This window comes from Anomaloglossus baeobatrachus, chromosome 1 (genome assembly GCF_048569485.1).
Source record: "Anomaloglossus baeobatrachus isolate aAnoBae1 chromosome 1, aAnoBae1.hap1, whole genome shotgun sequence".
In the NCBI taxonomy this organism is placed as follows: domain Eukaryota; kingdom Metazoa; phylum Chordata; class Amphibia; order Anura; family Aromobatidae; genus Anomaloglossus; species Anomaloglossus baeobatrachus.
The window spans coordinates 677,961,135-677,984,522 of NC_134353.1; the positions used below are offsets into that span (position 1 = coordinate 677,961,135).

The window sequence follows — 23,388 nt, forward strand, 5'->3', positions numbered from 1 at the left end:
GGCGACCCAGCAGAAGCACCGTGGCCCGGTAACGAGTAACCCCCCGACCCCGAGGGCGCGTTACAACCATTTACCAAAGTGTCCCAGAAGACGTCTTTCAACATGAAAACACCACGCCACATGTTGCTAGTGCTATTGAAAGATGTTAACAGGGGAAACTGGTAGTAGTGTTAAAAACCAGTAAAAAAAGCTCAGAAAAATTCTGAGAACAGGGGAAACTAATGGAGATATCTCAAAGTATTTGTAGAGATTTCTAAAAGTGGAAAATGACTCCATATGCAGATGGGTGTATAATCCAAATAACAGGGGAAAGTGGCAGGTGTATATTAAAAATATATGTAAGTGGAGTTGACATACAGTCAGAGTAAAGATAGCGTGTATATCTATATTATAATTAAGATGTCCAATCCACATGAAGTTGCGTGTATAAACAGCCAGAGAGGGTTAATTTGGAAAATACACAGGATGTTACAATGTGTAGGAGTCAGGAAGGCAAAGCACACAGCAGGGGTAATGAGAAAAACCACAAGTAGAACATTAAAGACCAGCAACATAGAGGTTAAAGGTTCCCAATAGTTACCAATGGTGGTGTGAGGTCGCAGAAGGTGGGAGGGGGTCCCCCAACGATCGTTTCGCAAGAAGCGCTTTTTCCAGGGGCAGTATTTATTTATATTTAATAAAGAATTTAATATTTCACTTTCAAATTTTCTTGGTTTCATTCTTCTTTTTCTCCTCCTTTAACATGTCTTATGAAGAGCATACCCACTTTGGAACCACTATTTAGTGGAACCCTAGTGTTTGATTTCTATTGTTATGGCCCTTTTTGCATTATGTTTAATGCTATTGAAAGATGCCTGAGTGGCCACAATGTAATTCCCTATTCTGCGGCGACTTTGGACTTGTCTTCCATTGTGCCATCTGAGACATCATTGGTTGGCTTTTGTAAAGGGAGCTGGCAGCAGAGGGTCTTGATGCTTTATGTGACCAACTGTATTCACCATCAGAAAACCATTAGTATCCTCATTGACTACTTGCCAAGGCAAGTAAGTGCGTGTATTTCTGTGCATAGCACACATTTTGTACTGAATAAATCAATATATTTTGAGCATTTTGTTTCTATTCTTTCATTATTTACACATCATTAAAATGTCTATTGATCCTGTGATTTCCGCTGTTTCACGACTTCTCCTTCTTGGTGTTGCATTTTCAATGTTGAGGCGTTTATATAAATGTTTGAGCCACTCAGACAGCGGATCAGCCGAAGGTACATTATTTAAAATAATGAAGACATCAATCACAAGACTTTGCCATTGGCTGTCTGTAAGACTGGGGAAGAATCATAAATACTGCTAATGAAACATAGCGTTATTTTACAAAAGCACAAATATTATTTCTAATTAGCATTTAACTCCTAAATGGCTAGGCGTTGCATAGACGAGGGTATCAAAACCTGTCATAAAGATAAATTAGTCAGCGATAATGAATGTATTAGGAATGGCGAGTGCTTCTTAGATTGCACCCCTTCTGTCATCCGCGCACAGTTTGTTAAAGGCTGTCAGGAAAGCCATTGAGCTATAGGTCAGCTTTAAAATATAACGTCAGCATGCAGCCTGATTACATGCCATAAAAGAAAAATAAGGCGGAGATGAGGGAAAATAAGAGCGGTTAGCCTTAATCACGTCTTCCACAATGAATAGGAGCTGGGTGCTATTTGTAGATAACTTACCCATTGAAAGAATCATCAACAATAGCAGTGGCTGATGATCAGGTGATTTGCATATGATTGGAAGGCTCTAGCATAGCCTGCCATCCACCATCAATCTTCCAGCAGATGTCCACCTAATGATACGTCTTCTTCGATGAAGCTACTTACTGCTGTACAATTTGTTGTAATCTAATTATGCAGTGAAACACAGCTCTGGGGGTGGTAGTGGGAGTCTGGGCTCATTATGAGTTTAACTCCATTCACAGGTTCCTGTATTACGAGGAACTATGTTTTCACTCGGTTTTGGCTTCATATTTTTCACCTGATGTACAGTGGGCTTTTGCTCGTTATTATGACAAGACTTGTAAATCAATCAGATTATGAATACCGTAATGATTTTTTTTATAGCTTGCAGGACGTTTAATAAAGTTAAAAAATGATCCCCCCCCAAAACGATTCTGTCACTTGGAAACTTCCGTGTAGAGTAATGAACAAGGAGAGGGTGAAGCAAAGTGCAGTGATCCCTCTTGGTAGTAAGCAGCATTAAGAGGTATCGTGTGGTATGCGGAACAACTCGCTCTCTTTAAAAAAATTAAGTCTATAAATAAAAAAATATACTTACCTACCAGTCCTCTGTGCTTTCTATGTCTTGCCCATCTCCTTGTTTTCTCTTCCCGAAGGGGTGGCAGGTGACTACTGCAGCCAATTAATGATGATTGCTGCTCCTGCTGCTGATTGGCTGCAGTTCTCATCAGTCGTAACTTACTCAGTTAATCAGGGGTGGACAAATCATTGGTGCAGGCGCTCAGGGGTCCAATAGGTTAGGGGACCCATTTATACCTCCAAAGCATGGGAAATTGTGCATTTTGTTGGTCTCTTGGGCTGCAGAAGGCCCATATATTGTTCTTGCACAGAGACCCTTTTCTGTCTGTGTCCTCCAGTGCAGTTAATTATCTCCCTGCCTGTCTGTAGTTGAGTAAGTGATGGTGTGGGAGAACGAGACTAGCCCACCGCTAATCTCCCTGCTTTCTTATAGCAGGGGATCCTGTGATGGTGTGGGAGAACGATACTAGCCCACCGCTGATGTTTTTGCTTTCTTATGGCACAGGGGACCCAGTGATGGTGTGGGAGAATAAGAAAATTTCACCGTTGATCTCCCTGCTTTCTTATGGCACTGTACCCAGTGATGGTGTGGGTGAACGAGACTAGTCCACTGCTGATCTCCTTGCTTTCTTTTGGCAGGGAACCCATTGATGGTGTGGCAGAATGACACTAGCCCATCACTGATCTCCTTGCTTTCTTATGACAGGGGACCCAGTGATGGAGTGGGAGAATGAGACCAGCCTGTGAGAGTGCTGATATTGCTGATACTCCAGCTGTAGTATCTCCTCCTGTCCAACAGAGGGATGTCTGCTCAGAAAAGGACAAGAAGTGAGAAGCAGTGAGGGAGAGAGATTGAGAGAGGCACTGATGTGTAGTGGCTGCCTGTCCCTGTGTTGGTCTCAAGTCCCTGGACTGCTGGAGACAGCCTGCTAATTGCTGTGTGAAGAAAGGCCACACAGCTAAGTTCCCATGTTCATAGACTGTTGCCAGGGAGAGGCAAAACTGTGATTGAAGCTGATCTGCATCTGAGGCATTCCTGTGACTTGAGCCTGAGGAGAACTATCCCTGTGATTGTCGGTGCCAGAGAAAACTGCTGTGCAGCGAAGCACTGCAGTGACCTGTCCCTGTGATTGCTGGTGCTATAAAGGTCAAGTGCAGAGCCAGACGCGGAGCAGATAACCCTTTGCCTGGAAACCTTCCTGCATAAATACGTGTAACAGTGAGTCCTGAGCTCAGGGCTGGCCTATATATTTTTATTTTTGCAGACAAGTGTGCACACTAACTCGGTAGTGGTTTTAGCGCAAAACCACGTCTAATATATATATATATATACCACGCAGCGGTCACTGTTGCAGCACTGAATTTTACGGTTTGTGTATCTACACTAGTAGAGGTTTACCCCCCCGGGGTACTTTCCTGTATTGCTCATATGTGTGGGGGAAGGGCGGGGAATTAGAGTTTCTTTTAAGATTGTTAATTGGTGTGCTGGTCCAGGGACAGCTCCTTAATACACAGAGTGGTTTACACCTTATAGTGCTTCCGGAAGTTCCTGGTTAGGTAAATTGTTCTTGCTAATTTCTGTCCCACTGGAATTGGACTCTGGCGCAGCATGCTGATCCTGGTTTTGTAACCGGATGTTTGTACATTTATAGGTGTCTATATTCACTTTACATATTGAGGTTCACCTCCTGTTTCCCTTACCGGGGTAAAAAGCATTTGCAGTTAAATTTAGTCTGGTCTTGTTCCTTGTTTTGTGACCCACTGTATCCTGGAAGTAACCACTCAGTTACACTCAGTACAAGCCCATCACTGATCTCCTTGCTTTCTTATGACAGGGGACGCAGTAATGGTGTGGGAGAACGAGACTAGCACACTGCTGAACTTGTTGTTTTCTTATGGCAGGGGACCAGGGTAGTAACACAGAGGAGCATGAGGAAGCTCAGTAGTTGAGCATAGTTTTTTGAATTTATAGACTGACCTGTGGGTTTAAAAGTAAGGAATGGTCAACCATTTTAGGTTCATCTTAATAATAAATGTTTAATGTAACCTCTTTTGCTTATGTTCTATCAAGATCAATACATAATATAATTATAGATCAGTCTAAAGCCCGCTTTACACGCTTCAATATATCTCACAATCCGTCGTTGGGATCAAGTTGTAAGTGACGCACATCCGGCATCGTTCGTGACGTATTTGCGTGTGACACCTACGTGCGATCAAGATTGAACGCAAATACGGTGATCGCATACACGTCGTTTATTCCTGATACATTGGACGTTTTGTTGTACGAACCTAGTCAATTGACACGTGTGACATCCCTCATACGATTTTGATGTCTGAGGCTATGTGTGCAGATGTGCACTCTGCACCACAGCTTAAAAAAGGTCCGCTTCAGAGCGCAGCTGAAAAGCTGCGTTCTGAAGCGCCTCACAATGTCTGTCATTCACTAATCTCTGTCAGTCGGTCACTATCTCTGTCCCTCTCTCTCTGTCCATGTCAGTCTATCCCTCTTACCCCCTCTCTCATACTCACCGATCCCCGATCACCGGCGCGGCGCTGCATGGCATTCACACTGCTCCGGCGGCCCGAAAAAATCCTTTATTAGAAATAAAAAACACAAACATATACCTTCGTTCACCACTTTAATAAGCCCGAAAAAGCCCTCCATGTCCGCGTAATCCAGAATGGTCCAGCGTCGCTTCCAGCTCTGCTGCACGGAGGTGACCGGAGCTGCAGAATACACCGCCGCTCCTGTCAGCTCCACGCAGCTAATGAAGGGAATAGCGCGATCAGCTGAGCTGTCACTGAAGTTACCCGCTGTCACTGGATACAGCGGTGGCCGCAGGTAACCTCAGTGACAGCTCAGCTGATCGCGCTATTTCCTTCAGTTGCTGCGTGGAGCTGACAGGAGCGGCTGTGTCTTCTGCAGCTCCGGTTACCTTCATGCAGCAGAGCTGGAAGCGACGCTGGACCATCCTGGATTACGCCGGACATGGAGGGCCTTTTCGGGCTGAATAAAGTGGTGAACAAGGGTATATGTTTGTGTTTTTTATTTCTAATAAAGGATTTTTTCGTGTGTGTGTGTTTATTTACTATGGGGAGATAAGGTATGCACACCAGTGACTATGTAAGGGGAATACATGGAATAGCAGAAACTGCTGTGTGAATACTGACTTGAAAAATCCAATAGCTATATGTAAGAGTGAAAATGTGAAAAATGGATTCTGCATTACTGCCATGAACATATGAATCAAGAGAAATTTAGCTACTGAATTGATCAATGCAATAGAGCCCCAACACTACGCCAAAGTATTTCTCTACGTTGGGGTCCCTAGCTTGTGTGTGTCCTCTCATGCAGTTAAAAAACTTACCGTGTATGGGAAGCTGAGACCCAGGCTATTTATGCGTATGATATGGATTGGCAATAGGTGTGGTTGGGGAGGGTTCACAAACGAAAAACAACTAACAAATAAGGAATATTTGTTGTCACTTACAGATTAATCATAGAAGGTATCTCGGGGAAATGCCTGACATGATTAATCTAGGAGTTATTGGCAGCTATGGGCTGCCAATAACTCCTTATTACCCCGATTTGCCAACGCACCAGTGCAAATCGGGAAGAGCCGGGTACAGTCCCAGAACTGTCACATCTAATGTATGCGGCAATTCTGGGCGGCTGCTGGCTGATATTGTTAGGCTGGGGGGCTCCCCTTAACGTGGAGCTCCCCATCCTGAGAATACCAGCCTTCAGCCGTATGGCTTTATCTGGCTGGTTTTAAAATTGGGGGGGACCACACGCCGTTTTTTTAATTATTTAATTATTTATTTCACTGCACAGTATAGACACGCCCACCGGCTGCTGTGATTGGGTGCAGTGAGACACCTGTCACTCAGCGTGGGGGCGTGTCTCACTGCAACCAATCATAGGCGCCGGTGGGCGGGGAAAGCAGGGAATACGAGATTGTTTAATGAGTGGCCGGCTTTTTCAAAATAGTAAAAGCCGCCGGAGCAGTGTGAATGCCGTGCAGCGCCGCGCTGGAGATCGGGGATCGGTGAGTATATGAGAGAGGGCTGCTCAATTCAGTTACTCAGGAGTTTAGCGGTCACCAGTGAGTCCTTCACGGCTAATCAGGACGCGACACAGACAGAGCCGCAGCATGACAATGAAGTCGGGTGAAGTTAACCCGAGTTCATTCTGATCGTGCGGCTCTTTCTGTGTCTGCTGTCATCTGCCATTCAGCTCTGCTACATGGCTGTCTGTCTGCTGTTAGCAGCCATGTAGCAGAGCTGAATGGCAGATGACATAGTAAAAACGCATCCCTACACATTACACACGCTTGGCAAGTCAATAAATAGAAAAAAAAAAAGGGTGCCCAATGCATACATCACAGAACACATGATCTAAAGCAGTGTTTCTCAACTCCAGTCCTCAAGACCCACCAACAGATCATGTTTTCAGGTTTTCCTCAATGTTAGACAGGGAATAATTCCATCACCTGTGCAACATTAAGGAAATCCTGAAAACCTGATTGAGGAAAACCTGAAAACATGATCTGTTGGTGGGTCTTGAGGACTGGAGTTGAGAAACACTGATCTAAAGGATCGCACACAAAATTGATCAATTTAACATAGACTACTAACGCACGTGTGACAGCAAATGAACGACGACCTACGTGCGATCTCATTAAATCGCATATGCGATCTGGGCGTGTCACATCGCATACGAGATCGCACACCTAATTGTAAGGTGTAAAGCTGGCTTAAGTAAGACATTTCCTACAATAAAGATTGACATTCCCATGATGGCTCTTATATAGATTCCTATTTCTTCCTTCTACTCCAGCCATAATTTTGTATGTGTTGAAATCTTAACCATGTCGCATATTAGACTTTGCTCTCATCATTTCTTTTTGTGTTATAATGGAAACCACATTGCATTGCCGGGTCCAGTCTACAGTAGACACCAACACAAAATGGATCCCATTAACCCCATTAACTGCATGCAGTGATATTATTCCCTTCAAATATGACAAAATCTGGAATTGTAGCTAGAATGAAGATGTGGAGGCCTAATTCAGCTGACTGTGAATCAAGCACATGTTCCATCTGATCTTCACAGATAAAACCTGTACATAATATTGTTTTGACGTCCAATTGTGGCCTTACAAGTTCAGTATCCAATTCATTTTATTATTACCTTTACCAATAGTAAGCATTATATTCACTAGGTTTCCGCCTTCGCTATTTATGGCAGATCCAAGGAAGGTTCTCCTATATGCAATAAACTAGGGGAGAAAAGGAGACACTGCGGCACTGATCTGAGCATACTATATTGCATGCACTCACCACTTAGGGAAATACATACAGCATAAAATCTGCTGCCAATTTGGCTTTCTTTGTCCCAGTCTGGTCTGTTGCTGATCAGAGCCCATGGAGGAATCCTCGCTTGGAGCTCCACAGATGTGTAATAGAAGCAAAAAAAGAATCTAATGCAGCGTTCCCAAAATCCAGATACAATGTCCACATAAACAGAAGGTTTTGGAGCTTGAAGTGGATTTAGTAGTGATTAAACAAAGAATAAAGCATTTCGGCTACTTAGACCCTTCATCAGGTTAAAAATAAGAATAAAATTGTTCAATTTACATAGACAGAAGCTTCCACACAGAAAGACACACTGGGGGGACACAAAACTCAAACTCCCAGCAACCACTCACAGAGGTATAGACAAAACGTGATCAGAAGAAAATAAAGAAAAGGAAATAAACAACAAGATTATTTCCACAACACATCAGAGTAGCATACAGCAGTTCACCAGAAGCTGGATCACCATGCACATAGACCAGAATCACATAAAGATATTATCGGCATGGAGGAGCAGATTCCTCCATCTTTTAAAGAGAGCAGGCGGCCGTGATAGGTCTCCAGAAACCCGTTACCCTAGCAGCAATTCACCCTAATGGTGGTTCTCTAGGTGTGTGTGTGTGTGTGTGTGACCACTTTCAAGTGCGTTGAGAAATAAACCGCCTTTCAACTGGATCTTGCATATTGGTCTTTCATTACTTCTCAGCAGCGCAGTCATCATCCCTCCATATATCTGGTTCCTTCACATTGTTGCTAGCCTTGGGGCTTATGGTTTCATTCAGTGGCTAATTACACACTTTTAATAATGTTGTGTGATACACAATAAGCTGAGTGCACTTGTGCATATCATCACCATATATCTGTTGCATAATGCCCTATTTGCACTGTTTTGTCCCATAGGTTCTCACTAGTAGATAATTGACATTCATATTAATGATCCATACAAAGATTACCCACTGATGTAAACAAGTCGGCGATCCCCGATGAACAAGCAAAACACTAACTTGTCGAGTGATCGGATGGTATATACCGTGGAACCTTGGTTTAAGAGTAACTTGGTTTGAGAGCGTTTTGCAAGACAAGCAAAGGTTTTTAAAAATATGTAACTTGGTTTAAGAGCAATGATTTGCAATAAGAGCAAACTCCCACCGTGCACACTTCCGGTTCTGTCCTTTTACCGCGTTCTGACCCGCTCTGCGGGTAACTTTCTGTACATATGTACTGTTTACTGTATAGAGTTTACCATTGTGCAGTACAGTATATACTATATAACATTTCTGTCAATTTGCATTTGTAGATACAGTATTGTACTTTTTTTTGGCTAACCAGTGCAGCACATTGCTTATACGGTACCTCTCGCACACCAACAATTCTATTGGAAGCTAAAGTGCAGTTTAATTTGCTTTATATGTTTTACTGCACAGTATTTTGTATTAGTGCACTGTAATAATTTTATATGAATACAGTACATTAGTTTGTATTACTGTAATAAGTTTGTATAAATACAGTAAATATTTTTGGGTTGTGGAACAAATTGTCTGCATTTCAATTATTTCCTATGGGAAAATTCGCTTTGATATAAGAGTAACTTGATTTAAGAGCACACTCCCGGAACCAATTATGCTCGTAATCCAAGGTTCCACTGTACTTGCAAGAAAATGACTGCAGCAGATTGCCCTATGTAAACAAGAGATGTGGTGTTGTAGCACCCCTGAGCTACTCAGGGCACTACAGGGAACTGCATCCTCACGGGGATGCAGGACCTACTCCCTGGGACCTGGAACACCCACACACACCAAAATCCTAGTTACCACTCCACACCAGGGGGCACTGCCTAGTCACATGAGGGGAGGGCCACCTAGAGGATGGAGCCTGACCAGGGACTAGACAGCCTGTTGAGAGGGGACAGCAGTCAGTAAGAGTCTAAAGAGACGAGTGGTGCACAGTGAAAAGCACGGACGTGCCTGAGAGCTGGGTCATGTAACGGTGACTCGGGGGCACAGGAGATTGGTTGTCAGGGCAGGTACACCCGAGTACCACTGGGACCAGAGCACGCACGGGCACAGGGCCCTAGGTGAGACGACAGTTTCAGATGGCCTGGCAAATACCCACACAGTGAGGGGATCTGCACAGACCTCACTGACCTACATATCCCGGGGCATCAGCAGTAAAGTAAGGATCAGGGTTCGGACACATACTTCCCTACAGGCTCCACACTGCCCGCCGTATGGAGGAGACTGCTGCCGCAAACGGACAGTCGGGCCCCAAACGCTCCATTCTACGGGGACCCAACCACACAGAGTGACGGGGACAGAGCAACGGAGTCATCAACTGGCACTGGAAGTACAAGGACCTGAACCAGCAGTCCAAGAGCCCACGAATGAGTAGAGACTGTTGTTTACAATCCATGGTGTGGTCTCCCTTATTAGGCTAGTTTCACACTTGCGTTGAACAGCATCCGTTGCATTGCGTTGCATATAATGGCACAACGGGTGCAACGGATTGTACAAAACAACGGAAAGCTTTTCTTTTTCTTTTCTTTTTTTATTTTGTTTTCTTCTTTACAGTTTTACCGGCAGCAGACTATTGTGAACGATCAGCTGAGCGCTCTCAGGTGCCAGCGGCTGGGCGCTCAGCTGAGAGCTCTCACATGCCGGCAGCTGGGCGCTCAGCTGAGTGCTCTCACATGCTGGCGGCCGGCGCTCAGCTGAACGCTCTCACATGTCGGCGGCCGGCTCTCAGCTGAACGCTCTCATATGCCGGTGGCTGGGCGCTCAGCTGAACGCTCTCACATGCCAGCGGCCAGGCTTAGCTGAACGCTCTCACATGTCGGCGGCCGGCGCTCAGCTGAGTGCTCTCACATGTCGGCGGCCGGCTCTCAGCTGAACGCTCTCATATGCCGGTGGCTGGGCGCTCAGCTGAACGCTCTCACATGTCGGTGGCCGGCGCTCAGCTGAGCGCTCTCACATGCCGGTGGCCGGGCGCTCAGCTGAGCGCTCTCATGCCGGCGGCCGGGTGCTCAGCTGAACGCTCTCACATGCCGGTGGCCTGGCACTCAGCTGAGCGCTCTCACATGCCAGCGGCCGGGCGCTCAGCTGAGCGCTCTCACATGCCGGCGGCCGGGCGCTAAGCTGAACGTTCGGTCACCGAGAAACAAAATAAAGTTTCTGTGATTTAAAAGAAAATGAGCATGCGCAGTGAAAAATAAAGGTTTCCGCCGCTCAAAAAAAGTTACATGCTGCGTTCCCTCCGCCCGATGCAGCGTCAAAATAACGATGCTGCGTCGTCCAGCGGATGCAACGCTGACACTTGCGTTACAGTGCGTCGTCCATACAAGTCTATGAAGAATAGCGCAGTGCGTTAACGGACTGAGCTATTCTCCATAGTGACGGACTGCGCTGAACGCAAGTGTGAAAGTACCCTTACTCCATCATACATCCCCCAGGCTCAGCCATACCTGCGGAGGGCCTGCCACCACAGCTGCCATTATCACCAGCACTGGGAGTACCCATTCAGCAGCGGCGGTTCCCCCATATTAACTGCAACCCGCAGGGGGCGTCACACAAACGACTTTATTCTTCCCTGTAAATACTCCCCATTAAAAAGCACCCAGGGCACAGGACTGGACAACGGCCACCACCAAAGTGACATTCCCCAGTGACACACTGCCCGGGACCGAGTACCCCGTAACCCTGGGTAACACAGCTTGATAGTGTGTCGCCCAGGGATAGGGGGTACTCAGAACCGGGCCAATGGGGTCGCTTCTAGAGGTATCACGGTGGCGTGACTCGGTCTGTGATCCCAGGCTCCACAACAAAAGGGGAATATGTAAAGGGAGATTGTCTGTGACGCCACCCGTGGGTTGCGGTGATGAGATGGTGGCACCGCCGCTGCCTGGGACTGATGGTGTGGGGCAGCAAGGTGGGATCCCCTCCACGGGTAGGGGAGTTGTAGTCCCGGGGCCCAATTGGGAGTTGTGGTGGTGGCAGGGCTTGCAGGGATCAGCACACTTAGGAGTACTTTGCACGCTACGACATCGCTAGCCGATGCTGCGATGTCGAGCGCGATAGTCCCCGCCCCCGTCGCAGCAGCGATATCTTGTGATTGCTGCCATAGCAAACATTATCGCTACGGCAGCTTCACATGTACTTACCTGACTTGCTAAGGGGGCGGGTCGTGCTGCGTCACAGCGACGTCACACGGCATGCGGCCAATAGAAGCGGAAGGGCGGAGATGAACGGGACGTAAACATCCCGCCCACCTTCTTCCTTCCGCATTGCAGCCGGGACGCAGGTAAGGTGATGTTTCTCGCTCCTACGGCTTCACACACAGCGATGTGTGCTGCCTGCAGGAACGAGGAACAACATCGTACCGTTGCTGCTGCAAAATTATGGAAATGTCGGACCCTACACCGATCATACGATAACGACACTTTTGCGCTCGTTAATCGTATGTAAAAGGATTCACATACTGCGATGTCGACAGCGACGCCGGATGTGCGTCACTTTTGATTTGACCCCACTGACATCGCACCTGCGATGTCGTAACGTGCAAAGTACTCCTTACAGTTCGGTTGTCCTGGTGTTTGATGAGGCTGCTTTCATGTGTATGGTCAGGAAACACAGAGTCTGATTTGTCAACCAACTTGCCAAATGGCTGGTCACCTTTGGCGGGTGTCTTCGGGTCCCACACCCAGATGTACAGCCAGGGCCCTTCTTTCCACACTCTCTGTCTGTCTCTTTCTTGTCTGGACTAGTCCGTTTGAACGGCCTCCGGATTGGGTCCCTCTCCCAGCACCGGCAGACTACAACCCTGTCCCGGTCGCCTAGGGATACCCGCAACCGGATCTCCGTTGCCTGTGGCCCTCACTGCCACCTAGCCCGGGGAGCTCCAAGCTGTCCCTGTCAGTGCTCCACTGACTACTGCACAACTGAAACCTGACTCCTCTCTCTCTCCCTTAGCTCCTCTCACCCCCCTCCCTTTTTCCTGGGGAGGGGGTGAGTAGGGCCTGTTTGGCTGGTGTACATCTGTGTGGGGATTGTGTAGCTGCCAAGGAGAATTAACTCTTTCTGTGACTACCTGGTTTTGCCAGGGCATCACATTCCCCCTTGGTTGAATACAGCCCGTCAACGGACTGTCCGGCCACTGACGTTTATTTTATCAGGAAAAGAAAAAGTTAACACATTACAACCATACATCTTCCCACATCGGGAGGTACGTTTGCTTAACCTTTAACAATCCTGCCACCCCCCACCTGCTGCGCAGATGGCCTCCTCCGGAACTTGAGGACGTTCAACAGGGTGACAGTCCATAAAACAGTCATTCTTTAAACTTGTGGATAGCCGTCCATGTTCCGCTACCACTGCAGCTGCTGCCGCCACTCCCAGTATGGGGCACGGGTTCCGTGCTCTGCCTCCTGCTCAGGAGCCAGGCCCACTCGAATTCCCTCAGCGCTGGCTACAACCGGCCTCGCTAACTGCCGAGGGCCCCAACGCTCAGTGGCCTGCTCCTCCTCTCACCAGGTACACTCCCGCTGTTCCACAGCCGGGACGGGGAATTTGCGAGTGGCTGGAGCTGTAGCTGGGGGCGATTTCAGGACGGGTACTGCCGTCGTTGCGGCCGGGCGGACTGCCGGAGCCGACGTCATCTCCGTTGCGGCCATGCTCGGGGCTGGGTGAGATGTCATTGGGGTTGCAGCCTGGCTCGGGGCCGGACGCGATGTCATCGGGGTTGCAGCCTGCTGTGACATCTTGCCGCTCTTGTGTCCAGGAATGGAATTTTGCAGAGTCCTGGCGTCCCTGCACTTTACAGTTCCGGTTACATGCCGCCGCTTCTCTGCCCGCCCCCCCTTGGTCTTTTGCGAGCACTCCTTCCGGCCGTGTTCCCAGGGGGCGGGGCTTCAACTTTGCGCAGCTTTCGGGGAAGAAGAAGATGGTGCCGTTGTTTTGGCGCCAAAAATGGTGGGCAAGATGGCGGCAGGTCAAAATTTTCAAACAGTTCAAGGATTACAAGGCGCATGTCATCCAGGTCACGGATGGGGGTAAGAATCCTGTTCGTGACGCCAAGAAAGTGTCGCCCAGGGATTGATAGGGGGTACTCAAAACCGGGCCAATGGGGTCGCTTCTAGAGGTATCACGGTGGCGTGACCCGGTCTGTGATCCCAGGCTCCACAACAAAAGGGGAATATGTTATGGGAGATTGTCTGTGACGCCACGCGTGGGTTGCGGTGATGAGAAGGTGGCACCGCCGCTGCCTCTGGGGACCGTGCCCGGGACTGATGGAGTGGGGCAGCATGGTGGGATCTCCTCCATGGGTAGGGGAGTTGTAGTCCCAGGGCCCAATTGGGAGTTGTGGTGGTGGCAGGGCTTGCAGGGATCAGCACATTTTAGAGTTCAGTTGTTTTGGTGTTGGATGAGGCTGCTTTCATGTGTAGGGTCAGGAAACAGAGTCTGTTTTGTCAACCAACTTGCCAAATGGCCGGTCACCTTTTGGCGGGTGTCTTTGGGTCCCACACCCAGATGTACAGCCAGGGCCCTTCTTTCCACACTCTGTCTGTCTCTTTCTTGTCTGGACTAGTCCATTTGAACGGCCTCCGGATCGGGTCCCTCTCCCAGCACCAGTGGGCTACAACTCTGTCCCGGTCGCCTCAGGATCCCCGCGACCGGATCTCCGTCGCCTGTGGCCCCCACTGCCACCTAGCCCGGGGAGCTCCAAGCTTCCCTGTCAGTGCTCCACTGACTACTGCACAACTGAAACCTGACACCACTCTCTCTTCCTTAGCTCCTCTCGCCCCCCTCCCTTTTTCCTGGGGAGGGGGTGAGTAGGGCCTGTTTGGCTGGTGTACATCTGTGTGGGGATTGTGTAGCTGCCAAGGAGAATTAACTCTTTCTGTGACTACCTGGTTTTGCCAGGGCGTCACAATAGCATGATGTTGTATGGTGACATCATCCTTTGTCAGCCTTTGTAAATGGATCCTGAATGACTTGGATTTAGTAAGTCAGTGCCCGTGAATAGTGCATTGACGGGTCAAAGTCAAAATGTCTAAATACACCCGAAGACAAGCTGCTGTATCTGTATGTAATGAGCATACTCTAGATACCACTAATTATTTATTGGAGTTTGTGCTTTCTAGTGTCAATAATTAATTTTTGTCATGTGTTGAGTGTTATCTACCTCTTTCCTTTTAATATTTCCCTAATCCCTTTATGATTGTATTTCTTCTTCTTAGAATTATTTTCCTGCCATTTCCAGTGCTCACAAAAGAAATTGCCTCGTGGCTATATGAGTAGACCTGGAGACAATTCATGGGCAGAAAATAATGACAGAGCAGCTATGGAAACGCAGAGTATGAATAATTCTACCTTTTTTTCCCCTTTCTGCAATAAACAAGCCGAACAAGGTATATAACAATGCAGTACAAATAGCGCTGGGTTTTGATTTTCTATTAATAACACAGCGGGACATCCCTATTTTTTTTCTTTACTAAAGTGCACTATGCCCTGTGTAGAAATCTAAAACAAAAGAAAAATTACAGAATGGCAAAGCACAGTTCTCCCAAGGAGAGCAAAATCTCTGCAACACTGGCGTAACTACCAGGGTAGCAGGCATAGCAAGAGCTATGGAGCACAACACGTAAGGGGGAACTCCAAAGGAGCAGTTAGCAATGATTATGAATAATGGCTGGCATTGTACTGGGACATCACTGCCATGTCCTGGTTCTGTATCATCCTATTCCCTACATATATTTTACTGTGACATCACTGTGCATATTTTTGTACTGTGACATCACTGCCATATTGTAGCAATATGTTATATGCTGTATGGCCTCTAGGGGTCTCACTACTTGTATGTGTGCACCACAGGGAAGTGGAAACTTACTGGTACAGCAGACAGGGTGCAGGCAGCAGACAACAACACTTGTAACAATGAGTCTGAAGATACCCCCTGAGTGTGATTCTTGAGAGACGCAACAAACAAAATATGGTGGCAGCTGGGCACAGTACTGTCAGGGCAGGGAGGACTGGCAGGCCCAGGAGGTGGATCCACTGGACCATGCACCCCACCGGAGGGCAGGGTACACGGCAGCCGGAGCACTGGCGAGGCAGGGACAGGTATAACCAGGTCACCAGGGTCACGGAGTTCTTTAAGACGGTACAGAATGCTGGTACAGGTAACAGGACACGGTACAAGGGGACCTGAGGATCTAGCTCAAAAGACAAGGCTTCAAGACACGTTGATCAGGCCCCGCCCACATGGAAAGGCAAGTCTTATATACCCAGCACAGCCCTATGTCATTTCCTGCTTCAGGTGTGCTGGGCCTATAAGACCAGGAGAGTGGGTGCGGCCTGGTCCTATACAGAGGCATTAGTCAGAGTCCTGAGACCAGGAACAGAACACAGGAGAGCACGAGCGGGGGCGGTAGCCATGACCGGTGGACACGTGGACAGGATCAGTGGTCACGGAGCGGTGCCGGGATGGTGCGACTGGGTCAGTGGGTAAGGAGCGGTGCTGAGGTATCAGGAGCGTGACAGTACCCCCCCTCTAAGCCCCCCCCCTCCGTGCACAGTACCCCAGGGGCACCCCGGATCGAGTCACCAGACCAGGACCCAACGCAAAGGCGGGGAAGGACCGCTGACCCCGTGCCGTCTTTTTGGCCGCACAACGCTTAGCCGACGATCTACCAGTAGTGGCAACGGGAAGCGGAGGACAGACAGAAGTAGGACCGGGGTCATGGACGACCGGATCGGGTGTCTCGGACTGGGTACAGGACATTGTCTCATCCTCAGTAGCCGGTGACATCGAAGTCTCAATAGCCAGGGACGGTGGAGCGATGCTAGACTGCGTCGTTTCTTCTTCAGGACCCGGTGGTACCAAGGACTCAGGCAACAGGAGTTGTGGTACGACGCTGGACTGCGTCGTCTCCTCTTCTTGTTCTGGTGGCACCACAGGTACAAGAGACAGGAGTTGTGGTACGGCGCTGGACTGCGTCGTCGCCTCTTCTTCCTGCGGCATAACAGGCTCAGGTGATCAGGGGCCGAGGAACGGGCTGTAGACAGCGAGTCTACTCCAGGGACTCCAGCGAGTGATTGCGCCAGAGCGCCAACTGATGTCAGGGTCATGGAGTTGTAGCCAGGGCAGACCCAGCAGGAGCGCGGGAGTCATTCTCGGGATGACGTACAAAGCAATAGTCTCAGTGTGCAGGGCACCAACACAGAGTCTCACGGGTTCGGTGGTGTACCGGACGGGTTCGTATAGCGGTTTTCCGTCCACGGAGGCGAACCAAAGGGGTTTAGCAAGCGGGATGACCGGTATTCGATAACGGTCCACTGTAGCTTGTAGAATGAAATTACCCGCTGCTCCCGAATCAATGTGAGCCTCTGCCGTGAACTGGGTCTTCTCGGTCGTGACCTGGACAGTCTGTGTAACCGGGACTGAAGGGATTCCGGTACCAAGGGTGGCGGTTCCCACCATCCCTTGGACTTGGGGTCTACCTGGTCTCTCCGGGCAAGAACGAAGCAGATGTGTACCGCTTCCACAATAGAAACACAGGCCCCGGGCAAGTCGCTCTGTTCGGCGTTGTTCAGCTTGGCTCAGTCGGTCGCTTTGCATGGGTTCGGAAGCGGAATCGCAGGACGGCAATGGCGGGGGAACGGTAGACCTCTGCGGAAGGGAGATGTGACGGATTGGTCGTTTCTCCCGGGATACTTCCTTGGTTCGCTCTTGAAAACTGAGATCAATCCGGGTAGCTAGTGATACCAAAGCATCCAAGGTACGGGGAGCATCAAGACCGGCTAATTCGTCCTTGATGCGACCAGAGAGCCCCTCCCAGAAGGCGGCAGTCTAGTTGTTCCAGCCTAGCTCAGAGGCAAGCGTGCGGAACTGGATGGCGTACTGGCCCACCGTCAAGGTTCCTTGGTGCAGCCGGAGGAGCGAAGAGGTAACCACGGTAGTACGTCCTGGTTCATCGAAGGTACTTCTAAAAGCCTGAAGGAATTCCCGGATGTCGGTGGTCACCGGATCCTCGTTCTCCCACAACGGATTTATCCAGGCCAGAGCTTCGCCTTCTAGGTGTGACATAAGAAATGCCACTTTTGCTTGGTCCGAAACAAACAGGTGCGGGAGCAGCTGGAAATGCAGAGAGCACTGGTTCAAGAAGCCTCTGCAGGTCTTGGGATCTCCCGCATAGCGAGGCGGTGCAGCGAGGTGGAGATGCGAGGCCAAGGAGACAACGGGTTCGGACGTAGTCGCTGTACGCTGTGTAGATGAGGTCGAGGCGGCAGTCTGTAACGTATACAAGCGGCTGTCCACAGATGTCAGGAAATTCAATATACGGGTTAAGGTTTCTCTCTGTTGCACCAGTTCCTGGCGCAGTTCAGACGTCTGTGCTCCGGCGGAATCCATGGCCTGATCAATCTGTCAGGGCAGGGAGGACTGGTAGGCCCAGGAGGTGGATCCACTGGACCATGAACCCCACCGGAGGGCAGGGTACACGGCAGCCGGAGCACTGGTGAGGCAGGGACAGGTATAACCAGGTCACCAGGGTCACGGAGTTCTTTAAGACGGTACAGAATGCTGGTACAGGTAACAGGACACGGTACAAGGGGACCTGAGGATCTAGCTCAAAAGACAAGGCTGCAAGACACGTTGATCAGGCTCCGCCCACATGGAAAGGCAAGTCTTATATACCCAGCACAGCCCTATGTAATTTCCTGCTTCAGGTGTGCTGGGCCTATAAGACCAGGAGAGTGGGCGCGGCCTGGTCCTATACAGAGGCATTAGTCAGAGTCAGAGTCCTGAGACCAGGAACAGAACACAGGAGAGCACGAGCGGGGGTGGTAGCCATGACCGGTGGACACGTGGACAGGATCAGTGGTCACGGAGCGGTGCCGGGATGGTGCGACTGAGTCAGTGGGTAAGGAGCGGTGCTGAGGTATCGGGAGCATGACAACTACCTTCTTATGACACACCTGCAAATCCTCAGAGCTTGTGTGTGAGACTGATACTGTACAAAGTATCATAGCAACTGTAAGTCTAGATTTCCTGTCATTACTACAAAATGGAGACTGGTCTGAAACCCCCTCAGAGACTGGATGTCACGTCATGTAATCTATCCCAGACATGGAGACACTGGAAAGACGAGTTTACTCTGTATGTGGATCTGACAGTGGCCCCCAGTGATGACAAATGTAAAGTAAAGCTGTTTTATTACTTAATTGGGGAAAAAGGCAGAGAAATAGCCGACACCTTACACACAGACAGCCTCGTCCTAGCAGACATTGTGCAGGCAGTTGATAAACACTGTTTTGATAAGCACTGCGACCCAAAGAAGAATGAGACAGTGGAGAGATACAAGTTCTTCACAAGACAGCAGGAGGATGGTGAAAATGTAGACAGATATGTGACAGAGCTAAAGACACTGGCTGCAACATGTGACTTTGAAGAAGTTAGAGACAGTCTCATCAGAGACAGAATAGTGTGTGGCATCAGTGACTCTCACCTCAGAGAAAGATTACTGAGAGAGGAAGAGATGACTTTAGAAAAATGCATGCAACTCTGCAGGGCTGCAGGGCTGACAAACCACAGCCTGAAAATAATGGCAAGCATCAGTGATAATGATGATCATAAGGTACATGCAGTATCTATGAAAGGAAAGACGAGACCAAGTTCCCCTATAAGCACAAACCACTGCAAATACTGTGGTAAAAGACATCAAAGAGACAAAACCAAGTGTTCAGCATATGGCGAAACCTGCAGGTTATGTGGTAAGAAGAAATATTTTTCTCAGCTATCTGCAGGCTGGGAACAGGCAAACAGCATAGACAGGTCCACACTGTGACACAAGACACTGACAGTGCAGTTACATGGCTACAGCTGCGACCTGCAACAGAGAATATTAATGTAGTCAGGCAGCCAGTAGTCAAGGATGCCAAGCAGATTTATGCAATCTTCTTGTTTGATGAGAAGCCCATTAGATTTCAGCTGGATTGTGGAGCAAGCTGCAATGTAATTCCATGTGCTCTACTGAACAAACAGGATTCCAATGAGCCAATGGACAGGTACTGGTGATGTACAACAAAAGTGTTCTGAAACCTATGGGGACATGTAAGCTCAAAATAATCCGTGAAACAGAGTTGAATTTACCATACTGTGTGGTACTATGTACCATTATTGGGAGTAAAAGCAGTGCAGGCAATGGACTTGATAAAACTACAGTCTCAGAACATTATGTCTGTTGAAGTTTCCCAGGATATACAAAATCCCAAACTAAACGCAGAGTGTAGTTTGGATTTTCAAAAAACTAAAAATTGAGTGTGCTGATTTATTTGAAGGTGATGGGTGATTTGAAGGTAAATATAGGCTAGAAATTGATAACACCGTGCAGCCTTCCAGATTACCTACGAGAAGAGTGTCAGTACCTTTAATGCAACCACTGAAAGAAGAACTACGAGCTTCACTTAGAAGAGGCATGATAGCACCAGTCCAGGAGAGCACAGGTTGGGTCAATAGTTTGGTTATAGTGCACAAACCATCAGGCAAGTTAAAAATATGCATTGATCCTAAGCCACTGAACAAGGCGCTGAAAAGAAATCATTACCCAATACCGAGAATAAATGATGTTCTACCACATCTATCCAAGGCTACAATACTTTCTGTATAGGATGTCAAAAATGGATTCTGGCATGTGGTACTTGCTGAAGAAGTTTATTGACAACATTTTCTTCACCATTTGGACGCCATAAATGGCTGAGAATGACCATGGGAATAAAACCTGCTCCAGAGGTGTTCCAGCGAACAGTGATACAGGCTTTGGAAAGACTTCCTGGAGTAAAAACAATAGCAGATGATATCTTAATAGTGGGAGAAGGTGAAGATATGGCATCTGCAATCAAGGATCATGATCAGTAGATGACACAATTTTTGGACAGCTGCAGAAGAAAAAACAAATAAAGCTGAACTTGGACAAATTCAAACTGAAAATGACTGAGGTTTCATATATTGGACATCTTCTGACCTCAAATGATGTAAAAGTGGATCCTGAAAAGGTGAGAGCAATACAAAATTTGCCTACCCCTACTGATGTGTGTGAAGTACAATGATTTCTGGACATGATATATTATCTCTCCAAATTTTGAAAGCATCTGTCAGATATGTGTGAGCCACTGAGACAACTAACCCACAAAGATGTGCTCTGGGAATGGATGGAAAGCCAGGAAACTGATTTCCGGTCATTAAAGAAGGCTATGCAGATGCAGCAACCCTAAAGTATTTCAATCCATATCAAGCAGTGGTAGTACAATGTGATGATTCATAAACAGGCCTAGGAGCCACATATTAATACAGAATAAACAGACAATCACATTTGCAAGCAGAGCCCTAACAACAACGGAGCAGGGATATGTTCAGATTGAGAAGGAGCTACTAACTATGGTATTTGGGGTGGAGACGTTACACCAGTACACCTATGGTGCAGTCGGATCACAAGCCTTTGGACAGCTTTACAAAGGAACTACTACCAAATTCCCCAAAGAGACTACAGCGCATAATGTTACAACTTCAGAAATACAATTTTGCCATTGGTTACTGTCCAGAAAGAGACCTACTGATTTCAGATACTCTAAGCAGTGCTTACCTACCTGTCACAAATGATGAGAACAACTTTGAAACTATCAATATGTGTGACTACCTTGCAGTATCAAAAGACAAGTTGAAGCAAATACGGACTTTCACAGAGAAGGATACAATTCTCCAGATGTTAAAGGCTGTCATCGTGCAGGGCTGGCCATAGTACAAGCAACATGTTCCAAGGGATGTTTCTCCATTCTTCCACATAAAAGAGGAACTGTCAGTGCAGCAAGGAATCATCTTTAAAGGAGACAGAGCTGTTATACCAGAAGCTCTTAGAAGAGACATACTGGACAGAATGCACTCTTCTCACTTAGGCAGGGAAGGATGTCTATGGTGAGCATGAAAATCTATTTATTGGCCAGGAATGAATGACCACATTAAAAACTATATAGCACAAAGTGAAATGTGTGTCCTACAGTGATAAGCAACAAAAGGAGACATTGCAACCTCATGAAATTCCACAGAGGCCATGGTCAAAAATTGGAACAGACGTGTTCACATGGAATCATAAAGAATACCGGATTACAGTGGACTATATGTTTAACTTATGGGAGGTTGATTTGTTACAGGACACAAGGGCGAGAACAGTGATTAAAAAACTCAAGGCCCATTTTACCAGGTAGGGCATTCCGGATTTCGTGTTCTCTGACAATGCTGCTCAATTTACTTTGGAAGAGTTCAAAACCTTCAGCGAGATATGGGAATTTGAACAACTGATGTCTTCTCCTAGATATCCTCAAAGAAATGGAAAAGTATAGTCAGCAGTACCATTGGCCAAAAGACTCATGCAAAAAGCAAACCAGGCAGGTAGTGATGTATATCTTTCTATACTGGATCATACAAACACATCTACCCAAGGTATAGACAGAAGTCCAGCACAGAGGCTCATGAGTAGGCGTACAAAGACACTCTTACCAACCACTAGTCATCTGTTAAAGCCAAAGTTGATGGGAAACATCAAAGCTAAACTAAAGAAGAATCCAGATCGGCAAACTTTTTATTACAGTAAATCTGCTAAGGCTGCTGCCAGATCTCCAAAGGAATGACAACATGCGGCTGCAGACAAGCAGCAAATACGACAAATGTGATGCCCTGGACTATCCAGGTCGTCCCAAGTAGTCACACACAGCACCACACCCCTCTCCCAGTTAGGTAACATCAGCCAAACTTAAAAGACTTGTCACCACCCTCCAGGTTTGATGTCCACACCAGGGGGAATGAAGCCAGGCGGTTGGCTCCACCCACCGAGGAGTTCACAGCCCTGAAGGCGGGAACCCAAGTAGTCTAGCTCAGGCTCTGGAAGAGTAAAGTTCAAGTGGAGTGTAGAGCAGACAAGTCACGGGCAGTCCTGTGTCCAGGCTGCCCAGAGACTACCAGGTGGCTGGGTCGTAGCCCAGTCGCCACTGGCAAGGAGGCAGACGGTAGTGGCCGCCTGCAGGAGACCGGGAAAATGACCGGTGGAACCGTAAGGGACCGGGGCAGGGTAGTGGCCCGCTGGAACCGAACCGGGGAGCCAACTGGATACCGGAGCACCAGGCAGGGTACTCAGACCCTGAACTAAGCTAGAAGCCACCACCATAGTCAAATTAACTGATTGTGGTCTGGACCTCAGGGGTTCATTCCCACCTAAGTCCCAATTGAAGGCAACAGCCCAACCATTCCGGATAAGTGCCACCGCCAAAGGCAAGTGATCCAAAGGGCCAGCATCTGCGGGAAACAGGCTCCTACGACAGATATACATTGGGGAGCGGACTACCGGTGTCCAGGCACAGGAGTCAAGATTCACACACACAGGTGCAGGAGAAAGGCGGACACCACCAACCTAATCTGGGAAAAGCTGCAGCCGGCTGCGGGTCCCGTTCATCACTCCATTTGGTTTACCAGTGACTCAAGTGTCTTGTGTCAGAGGGAGTACACCAGTGCCATCAGGCACCACGCCGCGCTGCACCGCAACACTACACCCTGCACCCGGGCCCCGGCCCGCCGGACCCTGGGACCAACATCCCTTACCCACGGAGGGGTCAACACCTAGCTGCGCTACTACACCGCTCCCAGGGGTCCCCGTACCTTCACCGCAGCGGTGGTGTCTACAA

The 23,388-nt window shown here is 48.2% G+C and overlaps 1 protein-coding gene across 1 annotated transcript in view; it reads right to left on the reverse strand.

Moving 5' to 3' along the window:
- LOC142248742 (retinol dehydrogenase 12-like) overlaps positions 1-1,813 on the reverse strand; it is a 119,466-nt gene extending 117,653 nt beyond the window's left edge. The window contains exon 1 of the mRNA XM_075320072.1: positions 1,727-1,813. The gene's annotated coding sequence lies outside the window, so the exon portion shown is untranslated. The remainder of the gene's footprint in view (positions 1-1,726) is intronic.
- Positions 1,814-23,388: the final 21,575 nt, after the last annotated feature.